The sequence below is a fragment of the Crocuta crocuta genome, unplaced genomic scaffold, assembly GCF_008692635.1.
Source record: "Crocuta crocuta isolate KB4526 unplaced genomic scaffold, BGI_CrCroc_1.0 scaffold129, whole genome shotgun sequence".
Classification (NCBI taxonomy): Eukaryota; Metazoa; Chordata; class Mammalia; order Carnivora; family Hyaenidae; genus Crocuta; species Crocuta crocuta.
Genome location: NW_027551571.1, coordinates 461,126 through 469,754, shown reverse-complemented (window position 1 = coordinate 469,754; position 8,629 = coordinate 461,126).

The window sequence follows — 8,629 nt, the reverse complement described above, 5'->3', positions numbered from 1 at the left end:
ACAGACATCTGCCGTAAAACCCTGAAAGTCCATACGTTTATTCTCGGCCACCCAGACTCCGTCGCGAGTGTCCTTGGTGGCGGACGGTCTCCTGCCGTACGTGACTTGAGCACAAAAGCCCCTGTCCGGTGGCTGTGCCTCCCCAGGACCCCCGAGGCCTCCGCGTGGGGACGAAGAAGGAGGAGGGGGTGGAGAAGACCCCACCCGAAGCCCAGCCCGAGGTTCACATCACGTCTCCCCACCTCCCCTCGGCAGGACTCAGCCGACGGCCATCGCAGGCACCCGGGGCCCGGAAGCATCCCCGACGGCCCTCCAGGGCCAGAGCACCCGCTGCGGAAGGCAGTCCCCACCCGAGCCACAGGCGGGAGCCGACCGGGTCGTCAGGAGGCCAGAACGCCTCTGAGCACCGCGTGAGGTCGTGGCAGCGGGTGCGGGGTCCACGGCACGCTCTACCCAGCAAACCCCCCCCATCGCTGGGTAGTGCGGACCCGGGTTCAGTGCCAGAGCCTCCCACAGCCTCTGTGGGCTCAGGGGCGACACGTTNACCCAGCAAACCCCCCCCATCGCTGGGTAGTGCGGACCCGGGTTCAGTGCCAGAGCCTCCCACAGCCTCCGTGGGCTCAGGGGCGACACGTTAGTGTCAGGACTCACCGTGAGGGTTCTCGCAGGGACACCAGTGTCAGGGGTCACCGTGAGGGCTCTCGCAGGGACACCAGTGTCAGGGGTCACCGTGAGGGCTCTCGCAGGGACACCAGTGTCAGGGGTCACCGTGAGGGCTCTCGCAGGGACACTATGAGGGGACCGCCAGGACACAGGCGCTTGGCTGACGATCCCGCTCTTGGGGGTGGAGAGGGCGGTCATGCGGGATCTTCCCTGCCCCCCAGTGTGCTTGCGTGGCCAGTCGCCTGTGTGTGCCCGTTTCCAGGTCTCCAAGGCGGGGAGGGGACGGACTGGCGTCCAGAGGCGGAGCCCCGTCTGTCCGTGCAGTGCGGAGGAGCACGCGGTGAGCGCCCCTCCCGGGGGCGGGCTCCAGCCCTGTAGCCGGCCGCCGGGCCGCGGGCGTGGGTCGCAGGTGCAGTGTGCTCTGGCCGCGCAGGGTGGAGCGCAGCCGACAGCAGGCGGCCCTTCCCCCCAGCGCGAGCGCCCCGGAGGGGGTGGGGGTGGGTTTCTCCTCCCGCCACTGCCAGGCACCACCAGATCCTCACTGGTCCAGGAGGAGGAGCTGATGCGGAAGTGAACGGGACAGTGCGGGAGGTCGGGCCCTTCCATCGAGGCTGCCGCAGGAAGGCCAGCTGAGATGCGGGCTCCTCGGGTCCTGACGCCCAGACCCGCCGCACCCTCAGCATCTATGTTCGAGCCGGAGAAGGTAGTGTGTTAACAGGTTATGGACGGCCGTGGCGGGGCCGGGGCCTGAAGCCTGAGGCCAGGCCACGTTCCGGCAGCTCGACTGTTCGCTGCGTGGCTTCGCCTGTTCCTCTGACCCTGTGTCCCAGACCTGAACCCAGATGCCCATGGCGTCCAGGGCTGGGCGGGGTCTATTCAGAGCCAAGCTTGTGGAGACATGAGCCACGGGCTGTAGCATGAGTTCCGAGAAACACACGGGTGTGTCGTCGCCAGCACCATCTCTGTCCCTGAGTCCGCCCTCCCCGCCCCACCCCTGCGGCCCCGAGGCCTAGGCAGTTGGGTCCCTGTCTCTCCCTATGGTTATGCCATTTCCAGAATGTTCTGGCAGTGGGCCACGCAGCATGCGTTCTTTCCGTCAGACTCTGACTCTGGCATCGCACAGCGAGCACATCCGTGGTGTGGTTGTCACTGGGGCTGGAGTCCCTTCGTGTGAATGTACAGTGTGGACCTCCCTTCCGTGTCTGGGGTTTGGATGGACAGACAGCCTGTGACGCCCAAGCCTGCCCAGCGGCCCGGCTTCCTCATCTGCAGAGCGCAGGAAGGAGCCTGACAGCGTGGGGCCTGGGGGCTGGCGGGACGGTCAGAGTGGCACATCCCCGCGTCCTCGGCCGACTGCTGGGCGCTGCCCGTGGCGATGGTGTCCTATATCCTTTCCCGCCCTGAGCGTGAGCACAGCTCAACACTGGGGACCAGGGGCACAGGCAGCCAGCAGGACACGACCAGCCAGTGGCCGAGCCCCTTCATCTCAGGTAGATCAGAATCCCCTCCCTGCTCCTGACAGCAGGTTCCCTCCAAACCAGCTAGCCGACCCCTAAACAGACGAACCTTCCCCTGCGCAGCGCTGGAGGGGCTGCTTCTGGCCCCCAAGATGCCCAGTATGACAAGCCTCCTCGCTGGGTCCTGGTGGGTCAGACGCAGGCCGGCCCTCCCTTGTCCGGGCTCCGCGGCTCCTCGCATCGGTTTGCAGGTGTTTACAAACATCTGACAATTCTAGGGGTAAAGTAGGTGTCATCTGTCCTTGCAGAGAGCGGCTTCCTAGCGGCTGGGGGTGACCCTCCTGGGTGGGGGGACCCATGGGGCAGCGGGGCGCTGGGCCCAGAACAGCAGGGGCGCCGGCCGATGCCCCGCTGTCGGAGGGGACGTTCTTCCCTAGCACTCAGGGATGCTGGGCTCGTGTTCGCCGAAGCACGGCCTCCCAGGTTTGAGGCTGTGGCCAAGGTCAGAGCCAAGTTGCGGAGGGAGCAGACCGCTCCCTTTGGGGTGGGGGGCACGGCACGAGGGGCCGCAGCTGAAGAGGGCGGGGGTGGGGACGCCCCTGCCGGCGGGACCTCTGCTCTGCGTCTCCAGGCACCAGCGCACAGAGGCCCGGTTCCTAAGGGGCTCTCGGGCCCCACCTGGCACCACACACACGCGTGTGTGAGGCACCCACGAGAGCTCGGGACGATCACCCCCGTCACCAGCTCCTTCCCCTTGTCCCCGCCCAGTGCCCACGGGAGCCTGCGAAGCCCCCTGACGGCTGTGCAGCCCGCACTCCGGGCAGCTGGTGCAGGCCGCGCCCCGGGTGCCTCCTGCGGCCGGGGACCCGGGCCCCCCCGGGCCTGTGCGTCCTTGTCCGGGGGGCCAGGGCCCAGTGCCGGACCGGCTTCCCGGTCCCCCGCAGCAGGAGGCCGTGGGCTCCCCTCCCCGCGGGTATTTCTGTGACCAGGGAGCCGTGGCCGGGGGCCGGGCCCCCCGTGCTCCCGTGAAGGGCATGTCTCCCCCTCGGGTCTCCACTGCCACTGGGGCGGGAAAGACCCGTCTGCATTTGATTCTGTCTGGAGAATACGGCCCCGGCCCCGCTGAGGACATCTCCGCACCAGTGGGGCCTGAAGCGTCCCCCCCCACCCCCCCGCTGTCCTCAGAGGGCCCGGGGGGGGGCGCACGCGACTCTACAGGGACGTGCCTTCCCGGGCTCGGGCAGGAGGCGGTCGCCTGCAGCTGCCTCTTGGGCTGTTGCCTTGTTGAGTGTGAGTTACCGTCTGACTTTCTGAAGGGGAGAGCGACTTCTCATCACGTGTGGACCGAGCCACCCCCATGGGCTCGGGCACCGGAGGGTTTTCTGAGGTGTGCGACGCGGCTGGAGGCACAGGGCGCGCCCCTCGGGCTGACCTGGGGCGCCGGCACCACCGGGCTCACTCCCTCGGGAACAGTGAGCCTCTAGGCTTCCTGGTTGTGACATGCTCGTCCCACTTGGATGTTTGAGTCCTGAGCTGGCAGGGGGGTCAGAGCCCCTACAGCCACATCCACTGTGTGCTGAGCGTGTCCCCGACGGCACGGGTCCCGCATTCCACTCCGTGCTTCTCTCGTGGGAATAGAGCTCTGCACGATACGGTGTGGGGCCGCGGGAAGCGTGTGTGGCTCCGATATTGTGCAGAAAACGTGTGTTTGAGTGATGTTGCTATTCTCTACCTCTTCTCACCCGTCCTGTCCCCCCCGCGGTCATTTCCCACAGTGGCTGTTTGGAATCTCTCCAATCTTCTTTCAAACACGCGGTCACACTCCTCAGTGGCACCTGGCTGGACAGGGCCAGCTCTCCCCGGACCCCCGGGGGCGCCCGTCGCCGTCCCGCCCAGGGCTGCGCCTCCCCCTGTGCCGACAGCGGGTGGCCTGGCCCAGCATCTTGGCGACTTGTGCCCCCCTGTGCCGGGGCTGGAGGGTGACTCCATGTCAGTCACCCGCTCACGGTGAGGAGCCGAGCTGACGGGTCTCAGGATGTGGTGACTGAGCCTCAGAAGGGAGCGGAGGGAACACCATGCGAGGCAACAGCGTGCGAGGCGGCGCCCCTCCGGCCCACACCTGGGGCCTTGCCCCGCGTGTGCTCGCTCGGCCCCTAGCGCCCCTCCCAGCGGCACGGTGATCTGCGGCGAAGCCATCATGGCTTCCGTGTCCTTCCGTCCCAAGCATCTTCTCTTGGCGGGGGTCATAACCCGGCACGAGGAAAGGCTGGGATGCAGACGATAACACAACACACACACGGTCACCCCTTCCCGGGCTTTGGATCCGCTGATGCCAAAGGTCCCCGAATGGCCCAAGACTGAAGTTTGCAGAGAGAACACGAGACCCAGGCGGTCCCCTCGCGGACATGAGTGGGGCAGCTGGACGGTCGCGGTGCACGGGCCGGACAGCGGTGCGGACTGCTTCCGACCTCTGGCCTGAGCCGCGCAGTCTCGGCTGCAGCGCGATGGAAGCCGCCCGCCCGCAGCGCAGGCCCTTAGCCCGGCCCCAGAGCTGCCCGGGGTCTGCCCCCCGCAGGCGAGCGGGCCCTGTCCACCACTGCCCGGCCCCAGGCTGCGGGCTGGGCCTCGGCCTCCGGAGCAGCGGGGGGGCCCTCCGGGCACGCGGTGGCCCTCACAGCGCCTCCAGTTTCCGTCCTGTCCTTCGCGGTGGCTCTGCCCCTGGAGACGCTCCTCTGGTAGCGGGGGCGTCGGGGGACGGAAGGAGGCCGGGACTGGGTGGCCTCAGGCATCGGGAGACCCAGCTCTCATTCTAACCTCAATAAGACAATGTGTCGGGGCTCCGGGAGGGAGGGGTGTGGCCTGAGGTGTGACGTACACGACCCAGTGACTCAGTGCAGACCAGACGGGTCGGGGAGCGAGGGGGAGGCTAGCGGCCGGGTCGGGCGGGACCTCCCCTCATCGCTGGGGGCCCGTGTGCGGCAGGTCCTCATGGGGACCCTCAGGTGCTGACGGAGGCCAGCCTTTGCTGCTGGACGTGGGGGAGCCACGGTGTGGCCGGAGGGTGAGCCCCCACGAAATGAAGTCCTTTCATTTAAGAATAAGTTCCTCTCTCGATGCCCGTGAAGTATCTCCGTGGAGAGGCGGAGGCCGGGGTGTGACGTCCCGGCCTTAGCCCGGCGGAGGCGGCTGGCGGCTGGACCGGGTGTCAGCACGTGGCTGGTGTGGTCACGGAGGGGACACGGCGGCCGGCGAGGAAGGCTGGGTGAGGCTCGTGGGGCCCGGTTGGGGACGAGAATCACGAGATGGAACGGGGCTCCTGTGACACAGGGCTGGAGCCGGTCACGTGGGGACATGGGGTGGACGCTTGAACCCAGGACAGGAGGGCCCACGTGGGAGGCTCCCGCTGCCGCCACCGCGCGGACCGGCGGCCAGCCCTGGTCTCCCGAGAGGGCCTCCGGCCAGACCTTTGGTCCCATGTCCCCAGTGGGCACGGGGCCAGGGCGTCTGTGAGCAGGGCGCCGTGGGCACTGGGGGCTCCCCGAGGGGCACTGACTCCCCTTCTCGGCCGCTGACAGGTGCAGACGTTTGTGCATCGGCCGCACCCCTCATGCTCTCGGTGGGAAAGACCTGCCTTATCATCTTGGGAATGAGTCAGGGCCAGCCGGCCGGGGCCCAGGAAAACCACGCTGTGCCGCGTTTCCAAACTTGATTTCACTTTCTGATTACCTGAATCATATACCCTCGTTGGGACACTTAAATTTTGAATATTAGAGAAAAATATAAAAAGGTACGTAAAAATAATCATCNCATGTTCATCGATCACATTTTATCATAGGCATTTCCCCCAAGAAATTAAACAGTTTAAAAATGTTTATTTGTTTGTTTTGAGAGGAGAGAGAGAGGAGGGGAGGGGCAGAGGGAGAGAGAGAGACGGAGTCCCAAGCAGACTCCACACTGTCAGCGCAGAGCCCGACACGGGGTTCGAACTCAAGAACCATGCGATCATGACCTGAGCTGAAATCAAGAATCAGAAGCTTTAACCAATCCGGTGCCCCCAAAAGTGACATTTTTACTGGTGGTATGATATTAAATCAAGTTATATCCAAACAGTAATTTACTGCAATGATCCCCTGTTTTTGGACATTGGTCTTTGCCTCCAGAGAAAGTCTGTATTTTCAGTCTGGGGACACAAACAACCGGCTCCTCCTCCCTGCCCCCAGGACCCGACTTCCTCCTCCACCACCCCCTTCTTGAGACTCTTTCTCCCAGAAGAGGGGAGTCTAAACAGGGTAAGAGCCTGGAGATTTGAGATGGTGTTTGACTGGATTTCCTATCATCTGCCAATGACCACCAGGCTTCCTAGGACCCAGGAGTCGGGCAGGGGGCAGTCAGGAGAGCAGGTCTGGAAGGAAGCAGGTAAAAGATAACACGGCTTTCTGTTTTCGTTGGAGAATCCACGTGCTCCAGCGAAATAGTCACCCCAGACAGCTTTGTGCTGAAAGCTCTGTCTGCGTTTCGTGTTCTCACCTCTGATCGAAGGATATGAATGTTTTAAAAGCTCTTGATGAGTACAAAAGCATTGCTTTTCAGAAGGTCGTAAAAGACAGAGATCTTCCAGAAGTTTCTAAAAGAGCATCAGTTAAAATTTGTTTCCATACGTACTTACCAACATGGGGATCATCTTAAAGAGTCAGGGAAGCACGGGAAGGTGGTACTGTTCTCCGCAGGCAACAGGGAGCATGAAACGAAGCTGACCTGCTCAGAGAGACTGTGCACAGGGGGCCTGGGACCCAGAAGACCCTGGTGTAGCCTGGGGTCTCTGCAAGCGCGGAGTCTGACCCGGGATTTAGGATGAGCAGAAGGTCGGTGGGGGCGGAGAGAGCCACACAGACACCTGCATGGAAGAGGTCTCTAGTTTCAGGGGAAACATTGGCTTTCCTCTGGGCAAGGCTAGCATCTCAGGATCCAGAGGGCCTGAGAGAGAGAAGTCTGCTGCCCACGGGAGGCCCAGCTCGAGCGCACGGTGGCCGCGTGCTCCCCCAAACCTCAGGGTGCTCGCCAGCGCCTCCGCAGGCCCACAGTCCACAGAGCTAACGGCCTGCTCTGTCCACCACCCATCCGGGAGGTGAGGAGGCTGAGGGCCAGGGGACTTCAGGTCACACAGAAGCAGGGCTGAAACCCCGACCCTCTGCCCCCTTTCCTTTTTTAAAAAATTTTTTTAAAATTTATTTTTGAAAGAGAGAGAGCACAAATGGGGGAGGGACAGGGAGAGAAGAAGACACAGAATCGGAAGCAGCTCCAGGCTCTGAGCTGTCAGCACAGAGCCCGACGCGGGGCTCGAACCCACAAACCGTGAGATCATGACCTGAGCCCAAGTCGGCTGCTCAACTGACTGAGCCCCCCAGGCGCCCCTTTTTACTTTTCTAAAATGTTTTTATTTACTTTTGAGAGAAAGAGAGTCCCGCTCTTTCTTCTTGCACTGAGTCTTGGTGTCCCAGCCACAGTTAGGGTCGATAGTGGGCCACGTGTGTCAGGCCTCCCGAACTTTTGTGAAATTGCCTCCAAAGCAGCGATGGAAACACGGAGCTCGTTCCCACGTATCACGATGACGGCATCTGGAGCTTCACTGATGCTTGTGTGGCGGAGATTTGAATGTGCCAATAGGCAATGATGGCAATATTAGCAATAGCACAAATTGTGAGTTTAAAATAATTGATATTGGCTTTTCCACGTGCAGGAGGGAAATGCTGAGAATTTCCGTGGAAAGGGGAGCACACAGGCTTCCTGGACCCCGTGGCGTCTGTTGTGACGGCCATGCTCCGGGACCAGGGTGGTGCGCTAGAGGGGAGCTGAGAATCAAGTGCCTCAGAGCCCGTGCCCGCCACCGCCTATTCTCGGCCGTCGCCGGGTGGCCGGCCCCACGTGGCCGTCGCCGCAGGTTGGAGTGGTCGTTGAGCTCCTTGGAATGCCTGACAAGGGATCCGCCCTGTGGCTGGAGGGCTGGTGGAGCGCTTCATCTGGCCCAGCGTCCGCGTCTGCGGCTGGTGTCCAAAGAGGGGACGGGGGAGGGAATGGGGGGTGTGACTGCCAGTGTGGGGACGTGGGGCGCGCCGCCGAGACCACTCCTGGGTTGTGGGGGACACGCTAGCACGTGCAGGGGTGGGGGTCTGCCGGGAGGGAACGAGCCCCCAGCGAGCCTCCGCTCTGAGCCAGGCGCGGCCTCAAGGCTTTCAGCCGCGGTTGGTTGCACGGAATTTACCCTAACTCCGGAGGGCGTTAACGCGCCGCGTGGGGCGGTGACCCAGGACCAGGAGGGCCGGTTTGCTCGGGGCCTCGCGTGCGGCCAGCTACCCCGGCACGTCCTATTCTCACCTGCGTGGCCGCGCCCCCAGGCCTCCATTTATGGCTTGTCCACGCCTCATCCTCCCTGGAGGCAGCGCACGGCTGCAGGGTCCCGTCCCCTCTAACCCTCCTCTCACACCTCATTTCCTTCCTTTACCTCTCTTTTG